The sequence below is a fragment of the Anopheles merus genome, chromosome 2R (genome assembly GCF_017562075.2).
Source record: "Anopheles merus strain MAF chromosome 2R, AmerM5.1, whole genome shotgun sequence".
NCBI classification, from domain to species: Eukaryota; Metazoa; Arthropoda; class Insecta; order Diptera; family Culicidae; genus Anopheles; species Anopheles merus.
The window spans coordinates 58301881-58314232 of NC_054082.1; the positions used below are offsets into that span (position 1 = coordinate 58301881).

General features: G+C 42.6%; 3 long non-coding RNA genes across 5 annotated transcripts; 2 read left to right on the forward strand and 1 right to left on the reverse strand.

Annotated features, from left to right (window-relative positions):
* The first annotated feature begins 419 nt into the window (after nt 1-419).
* On the forward strand, nt 420-6746 carry LOC121603395. 2 transcript variants are annotated; one of them, XR_006006673.1, is made up of 3 exons: nt 420-462; nt 3856-3921; nt 3992-4446. It is a non-coding gene; the product is annotated as an uncharacterized LOC121603395 (long non-coding RNA). The 2 variants fall into 2 exon arrangements; XR_006006672.1 differs by lacking the exon at nt 420-462 and adding an exon at nt 5905-6746 and having other exon boundaries at nt 1726-3921; nt 3992-4135.
* A 477-nt stretch (nt 6747-7223) lies between these two features.
* LOC121603397 lies at nt 7224-11638 on the reverse strand. The gene is made up of 3 exons (XR_006006676.1): nt 11580-11638; nt 7571-7668; nt 7224-7484 (listed from the first exon to the last, which is right to left on the reverse strand). It is a non-coding gene; the product is annotated as an uncharacterized LOC121603397 (long non-coding RNA).
* On the forward strand, nt 9687-10343 carry LOC121603392. Of its 2 annotated transcripts, none has more exons than XR_006006668.1 (3): nt 9687-9955; nt 10021-10124; nt 10214-10343. It is a non-coding gene; the product is annotated as an uncharacterized LOC121603392 (long non-coding RNA). The 2 variants fall into 2 exon arrangements; XR_006006669.1 differs by having other exon boundaries at nt 10027-10124.
* Nucleotides 11639-12352: the final 714 nt, after the last annotated feature.

Here is a 12352-nt window from a genome sequence, read left to right on the forward strand (position 1 = left end):
ACAAGTCATATCTACACTTTTTGTGGCAATGTCTCAATCTTATCGACCGGCAACTCCACCTCTCATTACAATTTTTTTACTTTATTTTTTTCTCAATATCTTCTTATTTGGCGTAAAATCTTTTCTTTATCAAAGGCTTGCTTACATCATTCACGAAGGAGGCGTGGTGATTGATTGGAGTAGAAATGTAGTGTGGCAGGGCTATTGTTTTTATGAGATAATATTAGCATATAGTTTGGTTTATACTTCCTAAAATATATATATAAAATATAAACGCTTTTTTAGGCCGTCCACAAGGACAGAGGAGGCGTGGTAGGCCCAAATTGAGGTGGCAAGATGGCGTGGAGGCGTCCGTCATTAAGGCCGGGATAACGGACTGGCAGACGAAGGCGCGAGACCGTGAGCGGTTTCGGACACTCCTGAGGCAGGCCAAGACCGCAAAGCGGTTGTAGTGCCGGATAAGTAAGTATTAACGCTAAAATGCTGCTAGTAAAATGGTCGCTACAGTAAAATGATTATGCACCTCAATTTTCATGAGTTTTGTTTTCGTCATTTACATCCCTAACAGTTATGTGTTGCTTGGTTTGCTCAATCCTTGATGTCTGGTTTCTTTTAATTATTGGAGTCCCCAAATTGTACACCGCATGTATCAATAAAATGCATTGCATACAACCAAATGCAATTGCAAGGCACCAGCCTCGCATCGCGAACCATCGCAATTATTGTTTCATCGATTTTTTTGTATGCTTTTAAAGGAAATACTTAAGGCAAAATCCGAATACTTTTGTTGTTCTAAACACACAGTTTCCTTCACGTCAAAAAATTTACGTAATAACCTATGTGGACACAGGCCAACATACAGGCTTTCGAGACTTATTCAGTAAAATCAGCCGAATAGTCAGTTTTAAGAGTCGACAATTATACTACAGGACGAGTTAGAAAACTACATTGTTAACTGAAAGCCTCCAGTTATGCGAATATGCGATTTCATGGAACTTCACATGTTAAGAAAGCCTACATAAAAAGCCAGCTCCGCCCAGCTCCATACACCCTCGACTCTGGAGTCGGTTATAACACGGAGCACTACTACAAATCCTTTTGAATGAAGTATCCAATACGGAAGATACTTATCTTAACGGGCGGTCCCATGATACAATTTTTAACTCGTACGACTCAACAACATGCGTGGGTTTAAGTCTAGTGTTGGCACGATATCGACCGCGTGTGAACGAACAGAGAACAGTAATATTTCTAACATCCCGTCAAACATTGCGATGGTTGCGATTAGTATCAGTGCCGATTATGTGACTCAACTGCTTGAGAAAAAGTATCAAAAATGCTCATTTTCTATTATGATCCGTGTTAGAGAACTCGATTTGTCTCTAGTTTGATATATCGAACTGAATGAAGGTCATTTGCATTACCTGACTCAAACGGAGACCGTTTTTTAGCACCTGGGGGACGGAGACCGGGGCTAAACGGAGACCGGGTAGTTTTAGCACCCGCCATGCAATAGACAGCGATTTGCGAGGGCACGCCAAACAAGTTCACAGCCCCAGAGCCCTCGCACTAAAGAGCTTGCGAGCCTTGGTACTTTTTTCACACCTAGTTTTAGCAGTTATAATTATAGCACCACGAGAGCACCCGCCATGCAATTGACAGCGATTTGCGAGGGCGCGCGAGGGCTCGCACGCCATACAAGTTCACAGCCCCACAGCCCTCGCATTAAAGAGCTTGCGAGCCTTGGTAGTTTTTTCACTCCTAGTTTTAGCAGTTATAATTATAGCAACACGAGATCAGGTATAACAGTGCAAATTGTAGCACGCTAAATAACTAAATTCAGACATTTTATTTTGCAAAAACCCGCAAAAATAGAAACAGTGATCTTTTAGACGAATAACACGGCAAAAAAAAGTATTTATGAATAAAATATAAATAATGTTCAAAATACCATAAGATTTGGAGCAGATGATATTACTCGCAACCCTCGCAATGTTTGACGGGCAGATATAACATTGCAAATTATAGCTTACTAAACGCCTAAATTTTGAGATTTTATTTTGCAAAAATCCAAAAAAGTTGGAAAAGTAATCATTTCGACAAATAACACAGCAAAATAATAATTTGTGAATAAATATTAAATATTTTTTTAAATATCTTAAGATTTTGAGCACAAGATACCACTTGCAACCCTCGCAATGTTTGACGGGCAGTTATAATTATAGCACCCCAAAAATCCACATAAAATCAAATAGTGATATTTTCGACAAATACAACCGCAAAAAAATGCTGAATAGCAATCAAAGATTATTAAAATACCGTAAGATTTCAAGCAAATGATATCATTCGCAACCCTCGCAATATTTGACGGGCCGTTAGTTTTAGCAGTTATAATTATAGCACCCCTAGACTAGGTATAACAATGCGAATTGTAGCATACTAAACACCTGAATTTCGACATTATATTTTGAAAAAATTCACTAACATTGATAAAGTGATCTATTCGACAAATAACAACACAAAAAAGCAAATAATGAACAAAAAATAAAGATTATTTAAAATACCATAAAATTTCGAGCAAATCATACTACTCGCAACCCTCGGAATGTGTGACGGGTAGTTTAAGCAGTAATAATTACAGCAACGCGAGAGCATGTATAAACGTGCGATGAAACGTATAAACGTATAAATAACGTATAAACGTATAAACATATAAACGTATAGACATATAAACGTACGAGAAACGTGGTTGTAGCAGACCAAACACCTGAATTTTGACCTTTTATTTCGAAAAATATCCACAAAATTTGAAATAGTAATCTTATCGACAAAACAGCAACAAAATCAATGAAAAAAACAAAGATTTTTTAAATTATCAGAAGATTTCGATCAGATGATACTTTTCGCAACCCCCGCAATGTTTTACAGGAAGCATCATTTTCAAGTATGCATGTCGCATGCGACATTTTGTCGTGCGGGTCGATTTCCCAAACGGCATTATCGCGCGATTTTTATGTGTATCTATCATTTTTCTCATTCTAACATTCAGAAATTTTTTCGTTCTGCCTCGCTCTTCTGGGTGTTGGTCTGGTTTTGCTCGCAACTTGGCTGTGTCACACCAATCATCCTCATGTTTCATATGGCTCTTCTGTTTCCATCGTTAGAGAGAAACTCTTGCGTCTCGCTTTTCTGGGACTTGTCCAATTTCGCTTGCTACACCAATCGTTCACGCAAGCGTTCTCCTCTCGTCCGCTCTTTGTATCATTGTACAGGTACTCCCCGATATACGCTATCAATGCGGACCGGAGGCAATAACGTATCTCGAAGATTAGCGAAAGTCGAATTTCGAGGATTTCAGTCAAATTATAGCTAATTTTCGTAAAATGGTAATTTTGCATGAAGTGGTAGGTTTCAGCCACTAAATTAGTTATTTGATCTAATTTATACTGAATTTTTCAATTCTATACCTTTTGAAATAGTTTTTAATATTCAACCAAAAGGGAATTTATTTTGCATTTGATATTCGATGTCTGAAATTAGTACAATTTACTCAAAGAACCGTCAAATTAAAAAAAGCGTATAACAAAATCGCGTATTTCGAGTATGGCGTATATCGAGGAATACCTGTATAGCCACACGAGGAAGGCGCTGCTTCGCGTTCTCATGAAAATGTGGTAGTGTGAAATCAAGTTTGCATGCAGAAGGACGCGTCGATGCGTACTCGTTTTTTCTCTAGTGAAACCACTACGAAAAAACTATTTGGCAAGTACAGCTTTTAAAAAAGGGTTACATCAATCTTTATCAAAATAAATGATATGAATAATTGTGATATCAAATCAATTTCGTTTTCTATAGAAATCGTAACACACGCACGAACGGGAGTGAGCACGGACCACGATAGAAACAATATTCAATTGGTTGGTAAGTATTGCGCTTCGCGTTAAATGGAACAGCTGTTGGCAAAATATTTAATATTTTTCTCTATCCCTAGGAGTGCCGAAAACAACAGAACAGGAGAGGAAAGAAGGCAGGAACGATCATTCAACGCGCTAGAGCCGGACCAAGGAGAAGTGGCAGGAAGGCAGGAACGATCCTCCAACGTGCTAGCGCCTGGTAGAAGAGAAGCGGCAGGAAGGTAGGGACTAGTGTTGGGAATTTCGTTCAAAAAAGGAACGGAACGAAACTAGTTCATTTTTCAAAAAGAACGGAACGTGTACCTGGAGTGCAAAAGTACCGACCCAGAGCTTAGAAGCCAAACCGTCAGCCAGGGGGAGGGGGGGGGGGGGGTTACTTGTTACAGGATATGAAAAGGCGAAAAGACTTCTTCAAATTGAAATCATATCTGACACCAAATCTAGATGGGTTCAACCTATGTACAGTAAGCTGTACCAGCTGTGCTAGTATAAAGCATGCATTTATTATTTAGCCATTTTCAAACTTTTTAGATGCGACGACCATTTTCGGTCAAAGCCTTCCTGTACCACTAAGAGGCTTAGCTATCAGTAACTTAAATGCCCATAGCAGGATAATCATCCCAGCGGGGGCACGATCCATTCGAGGCTGTTACCCATGCCGATGTTATTGAGTAGTACGAGTTGACGACTGTATCACGAGATTGACTAATTATTTGAATTTCACTTACTATTTAAAACATATAGTTTTTTTTTCACATAAATTGTTTACAACATCACGGCACTCAAACGGTTGTCGAATGGAACCGAATGCTTCGAATCGAATGGCTAAATATTGCAATCATGCCGAGTGCCAAGATCAAGTGGATATCGCGGCATAAAAAATAAATACATTTTATTTTTCGTTGTTCATACTCACATATTATAATATATCTTTTCCAACCAGTTCTGCCATATGAGTACAGATTTAAATTTTATAATAATTATTTGTCTATTTAAGATAAGCTAAATTATAACAAAAAATATTACAGATGTTACAAATTGCACCATAATACCAAATGCAACACCATTTTTGGTTTCGCTTATCACGATTTTTATAAACGATACGCGACGAAGTGCGATGAATATTCCTGTGAGCATGGGAGAGTGCACAGGCAACATATACTGTGTGCGAAAAAGGGTGAACAGTTATCTTGCATGCAGTAAGCAACAGCCGGACAAAGCCGGTTTTTTTCAAAGAACGGAACGCACGAACGATAGCACCTTGATAAAAATAGGGCCCTTCACGATTCTAGTCAGTTTTTTGTATGGAGTTTGACAGTTGGAGGCTGAAATCATGTAAACACTTCATACAAAACCACACAAAAAAAACTAGCCTGCAATTTTCAGTCTAGATTATTCTAGCCACAAAGCTAGAATTAGATTCGAGTACCTGCTCGAAAACACGGTGTTGTTTACATTTATCCAAAGGTGCATTAAAGAGATCAGGTGGTGGAATCTGGAATCAAAGTGTATATAGTCCAGGTGGTCTCATAACATGTTTTTTAGAACCAAATTTGAATATCATTTTTTAACAGAATGGGTGAAAACTTTTGTTCAAACAAGCTTTCTTGAGACTTGACGAATACTCAAAACACTCTTAAAATCTTTATTCACAAGCAGAAGCGATAAAAATCAGCCCTCTAAATTCATACACCCTGGGATAAGCGCACCTGTATATTATACACACTTAGATAGCTGCCCGAAAACTGCTATACAATGCAAACAGCTGACAGGCTGAAATTTCAGCCTACGAACTTACAACGGAAAGGGCCCCAATATTGAAGCGGCGTGAACGGAAAGAACGAATTGAACGGAACGGAATGAACGGAATGAACGGAACGGAACGGAATGAACGGAAAACACGGAAAGAACGGAATAAACGGAACGGAACGATTTTGTATAAAGGATCGGAACGGAACGGCCTACATAAAGACCGGAACTTTTTTACTAGGTTCGGACCGGAACGGCCAACACTAGTAGGGACGATCATCCAGTACGCTAGTGCAGCATACGGGAGCAGCGAGGGGGAGGCAAGCAGGAAGAATTTTTAACGTGTGCAAACCATTCGACGCAGACAACGCTGGATGAAAGGAGAAACGAGGAGAGAAGACAGGCAAGACAGGTACGTGTATATCCCGCACCGGTTTTCGGCAGTATGAATTGTGTAAGTATTGAAAAGTGTATGTGCGAGTAAAGAGATAAAAATAAAGAGCGAATGTGTGGAATGGAAAATGAGAGAGAGTCTGAGTTTGTTTTGGGAGAAAGGAGAGAATAAAGAAATTATACAATAATGTAGCATGCAGAAACTACATGTATGATACACGCTGTCGCACGGTTGCAGAAATGTGCTCTTTAGTGCTGCTAATGAGCACGATTTGAGAACGTTTTGAGCCCGTTTTTTCTCATACAAAATTTTAAAATGTCACGCGATAATGTCGGTTGGGTAGAGAACACTTTTTCAATACAAAAAACCGGCTGCAACGTGACAATGTCGGTTGGGTAAGCATGCATGTCGCGCAACATTTTGTCATTCGGGTAGAGAGAGACGTACGATTATATTGCTCCAGGCTTTCTACTTTTGTCCCAGAGTCCCAGAGTTGTGGGTCGTTAGGCCAGAGGAGTCACACTATTAGGGGGTGACAAACTGCTACCGAGCTAGCACAAATATTATCTTTTCGTCAGTGACAATAAAAGTGAAGAATCTTGCTTTTAATTCAGGACAGAACATCAGATGATAACTACCTCTTCAATGGATTCTGATGTACTTCAATGCAAATGTGTGCATAAAGCAAATGTGAACAGCCTCATCATTTCTATAAGCAATCCGAAAAAGGGGGTGGAGCAAACACATTGGTATGCGTGAGCGGCTGAAGAAACTAGAACGTTTAGATGTGTGCGTGACGGATGGTTCGGGCGCCTGTGGCGAAGCTCTCGACAAGACTGCAAACGAGAGCTTTGTGGAGAGCTTCGTCCCAAGGACGCAAAAACCGACGGCGGCCTGTGTAATCTGAGCTCCCTATAAAGCTCTCCTCAAAGCTCTCGTTTGCAGTCTTGTCGAGAGCTTCGCCACAAGCGCCCGAACCATCCGTCACGCACACATCTAAACGTTCTGGTTTCGTCAGCCGCTCACGCATACCAATGTGTTTGCTCCACCCCCTTTTTCGGATTGCTTATAGAAATGATGAGGCTGTTCACATTTGCTGTATGCACACATTCGCATGCTGTTTATTGTATAGTATCTCTCTCCCTTCCCACATGTGTTTTGTCATACTCCCGCTGTGTAGACGGCAGAACGCTTTCCCCCTTCTAAATTTACCGTTCTTCCTCCTCTCGTTCTTCTTCCCCCTACCGCGCCAGGGGTACCATCCGTGCTGCGCGTGTTCAGCTGGCTTCAGTTTAGTGATGACGTCATGAACAGGAGCTGCGCGTTTTGAACCGGCTTCTGTTAAGTAATGACGCTGGGCTGCGCGCGTTTCGACAGGTTCTTGGCGTAATCCAGTGCGTTGGTTTGTGACAGTGTTGTGATGAACGCTGTCAAAAAAAAAGAACCAATAATTAATGTATGTAGTATGTATTACTATGGAGAGTTTTGCGCATAGGATTAGATCAACACTTACCTTAAAATTTTAAAACTGGAAAAAGTTTTCTTTCCGTTGCTCATTATGAATATTGTTGACGAGGTCAGCATGTAGTCTTTGATAAATAGCGCACACAGCTGTAACTTTTTAGACGCCAAGGGTTAGTAGAATGTACTTGCACAAGCACACATGTGAGCAAGAAACTTACCTCAACAATTTGCTAGGATAAATCATTCAATAACTGAACTGAACACGGCCCAAAACGTAGACGAGCAAAGTACGTCGCACAAGAAATCGCACCTCACTTCAGTACATCCTTCCATAGGGAAAGTTCTGGACAGACTGAGGATGCCTCACACTCGGATGAGCGCGAAAGCAGAAAAATCATGGTGGATCGAGAGAGATAGGTAGACTCGGTGTAGCGCAATAAGCTGGTAGATGCATGTGTGTGTGACCAACGAAAGACTTCAGTCCCCGCTCCTCGCGTTTTTCATCCATCGTTTTTCGTCACACGCACACACCTCTACACGGACGGCGGTTTGCCGTCCAAAATCTAGAGAAAGAAGATAGGGCCTCTCGCTTTGGCACACAGAAAAATCTCTCAACAACTTCGGCTCTGCTACTTGGGGTGGAGAGCTTTCCCAAGGACACAAAAACCGACGGTTGGGGAGACCCAAGGACGCAAAAACCGACGGCGGCCTGTGTAAGCTGAGCTCCCTACAAAGCTCTCCACAAAGCTCTCGTTTGCAGTCTTGTCGACAGCTTCGCCTCAGGCGCCCGAACCATCCGTCACGCACACATCTAAACGTTCTGGTTTCGTCAGCCACTCACGCATACCAATGTGTTTGCTCCACCCCCTTTTTCGGTTTACTTATAGAAATGATGAGGCTGTTCACATTTGCTTTATGCACACATTCGCATGCTGTTTATAAAATAATATCTCTCTCCCTTCCCACATGTGTTTCGGCATACTCCCGCTGTGTAGACGGCAGAACGCTTTCCCCGTTCCAAATTTACCGTTCATCCTCCTCTTGTTCTTCCTTCCTCCTACCGCGCTCGGGGTACCATCCGTGCTGCGCGTGTTCCACTGGCTTCAGTTTAGTGATGACGTCATGAACAGGAGCTGCGCGTTTTGAACCGGCTTCTGTTAAGTAATGACGCTGGGCTGCGCGCCTTTCGACATGTTCTTGGCGTAATCCAGTGCGTTGGTTTGTGGCAGTGTTGTGCTGAACGCTGTCCAAAAATGAACCAATAATTTATGTACGTAGTATGTATTACTATGGAGAGTTTTGCACATATGATTAGATCAACACTTACCTTAATATTTTAAAACTGAAAAACGTTTTCTTTCCGTCGCTCATTTTGAACATTGTTGACGAGGCTAGCAGGTGATAAATAGCGCACACACCTGTAACTTTTTAGACGCCAAGGGTTAGTTGAATGTAGCTGCACAAGCACACAGCAAGAAACTTACCTCAACAATTTGCTAGGATAAATCATTCCATAACTGAAGAAGAAGGAACACGGCACAAAACGTAAAGAGCAAAGTACGTCGCACAAGAAATCGCACATCACTTCAGTACATCCTTCCACAGGGAAAATTCTTGACAGACTGAGGATGCCTCACACTCGGATGAGCGCGATAGCAGAAAAATCATGGTTGATCGAGAGAGATGGGTAGACTCGGTCCAGCGCAATCCGCTGGTAGATGCATGTGTGTGTGACGAACGAAAGACTTCAGACCCCGCTACCCCCTTTTTCCTCCATCATTTTTCGTCACACGCACACACCTCTACACGGGCGGCGGTTTTCCGTCCAAAATCTAGAAATAGAAGACTGGACCTCTCGCTTTGGCACACAGAAAAATCTCTCAACAACTTCGGCTCTGCTACTTGGGGAGCTTCGTGGAGAGCTTTCCCAAGGACACAAAAATCGACGGCAGCCTGTGTAATCTGAGCTCCCTACAAAGCTCTCCACAAAGCTCTCGTTTGCAGTCTTGTCCCCAAGTAGCAGAGCCGAAGTTGTTGATAAATTTTTCTGTATGCCAAAGCGAGAGGCCCTGTCTTCTCTCTCTAGATTTTGGACGGCAAACCGCCGCCCGTGTAAAGGTGTGTGCGTGTGACGAAAAATGATGGAGGAAAAAGGGAGAAGCGGGGTCTGAAGTCTTTCGTTCGTCACACACACATGCATCTACCAGCGGATTGCGCTGGACCGAGTCTACCCATCTCTCTCGATCAACCATGATTTTTCTGCTATCGCGCTCATCCGAGTGTGAGGCATCCTCAGTCTGTCAAGAATTTTCCCTGTGGAAGGATGTACTGAAGTGATGTGCGATTTCTTGTGCGACGTACTTTGCTCTTTACGTTTTGTGCCGTGTTCCTTCTTCTTCAGTTATGGAATGATTTATCCTAGCAAATTGTTGAGGTAAGTTTCTTGCCCATATGTGTGGTTGTACAGGTACATTCAACTAACCCTTGGCGTCTAAAAAGTTACAGGTGTGTGCGCTATTTATCAAAGACTACATGCTGGCCTCGTCAACAATGTTCAAAATGAGCGACGGAAAGAAAACGTTTTTCAGTTTTAAAATATTAAGGTAAGTGTTGATCTAATCCTATAGTAATACATACCTCCATAGTAATACATACTACATACATTAATTATTGTTTTTTTTTTTTTGGACAGCGTTCAGCACAACACTGCCACAAACCAACGCACTGGATTACGCCAAGAACCTGTCGAAACGCGCGCAGCTCCTTACTTAACAGAAGTCGGTTAAAAACGCGCAGCTCCTGTTCATGACGTCATCACTAAACTGAAGCCAGTGGAACACGCGCAGCACGGATGGTACCCCGAGCGCGGTAGGAGGAAGGAAGAACAAGAGGAGGATGAACGGTAAATTTGGAAGGGGGAAAGCGTTCTGCCGTCTACTCAGCGGGAGTATGCCAAAACACATGTGGGAAGGGAGAGAGATATCATTCAATAAACAGCATGCGAATGTGTGCATAAAGCAAATGTGAACAGCCTCATCATTTCTATAAGTAAATCGAAAAAGGGGGTGGTGCAAACACATTGGTATGCGTGAGTGGCTGACGAAACCAGAACGTTTAGATGTGTGCGTGACGGATGGTTCGGGCGCCTGTGGCGAAGCTCTCGACAAGACTGCAAACGAGAGCTTTGTTGAGAGCTTTGTAGGGAGCTCAGATTACACAGGCCGCCGTCGGTTTTTGCGTCCTTGGGTGAGTGGCTGACGAAACCAGAACGTTTAGATGTGTGCGTGACGGATGGTTCGGGCGCCTGTGGCGAAGCTCTCGACAAGACTGCAAACGAGAGCTTTGTTGAGAGCTTTGTAGGGAGCTCAGATTACACAGGCCGCCGTCGGTTTTTGCGTCCTTGGGTCGAGAGCTTCGCCACAGGCGCCCGAACCATCCGTCACGCACACATCTAAACGTTCTGGTTTCTTCAGCCGCTCACGCATACCAATGTATTTGCTCCACCCCCTTTTTCGGATTGCTTATAGAAATGATGAGGTTGTTCACATTTGCTTTATGCACACATTCGCATGCTGTTTATTGAATAGTATCTCTCTCCCTTCCCACATGTGTTTTGTCATGCTCCCGCTGTGTAGACGGCAGAACGCTTTCCCCGTTCCAAATTTACCGTTCTTCCTCCTCTCGTTCTTCCTTCCTCCTACCGCGCTCGGGGTACCATCCGTGCGGCGCGTGTTCAGCTGGCTTCAGTTTAGTGATGACGTCATGAACAGGAGCTGCGCGTGTTAAACCGGCTTCTGTTGAGTATTGACGTCCTCACCGGGAGCTCAATGAAGCAATAATGAATGTAAGTAGTATGTATTATTGTAGAGAGTTTATCGCATATGATTAGATCAAAACTTACCTTAATATTTTAAAACTGGAAAACGTTTTCTTTGCGTCGCTCACTTTGAAGATTGTATACGAGGCTAGCAGTTGATAAATAGCGCACACATCTGTAACTTTTTAGACGCCAAGGGTTAGTTGAATGAACCTGCACAAGCACACAGCAAGAAACTTACCTCAACAATTTGCTAGGATGAATCATTCCATAACTGAGGAAGAAGGAACACGGCACAAAAAGTGCCATAGGGAAAGTTCGTGACAGACTGAGGATGCCTCACACTCGGATGAGAGCGATAGCAGAAAAATCATTGTAGATCGAGAGAGATGGGTAGACTCGGTCCAGCGATATCCGCTGGTAAATGTATGTGTGTGTGACGAACGAAAGACTTCAAACTCCGCTTCCCAAGTATTTCATCCATAATTTTTCTTCACACGCACACACCTCTACACGGGCGACGGTTTGCCGTCCAAAATCTAGATAGAGAAGACAGGGCCTCTAGCTTTGGCACACAGCAAAATCTCTCAACAACTTCGGCTCTGCTACTTGGGTTGTAGAGAGCTCAGATTACACAGGCCGCCGTCGGTTTTTGCGTCCTTGGGTTGTTTGTAGGGTACTGTCTAGATACTGTCCATGTAAAAACTGGCATATGTCCATCATTTGTAAGCAGTAACTATTCTATCTAAATAAAGAACAACTTCATTGAGGGATTGTTCTGTTGGCAGTATTGTAGCAATACCTTTCTGATATGGGGGTGGATCCGAAGCCTCTACAAGATTAACATAGGCTCTCCACCCCTCACCCCTACTCAATATGTCCCCGTCGTACAGAACGGTAACATGTCTCTCAATCAAGGTTATTAGACTCTATACAGGTTACGACAAAATTCTGTTTTGGCCGATTTCCAATAAAAAAATGAATGAAAATTTTGAGATACAAATTGTACCCAGC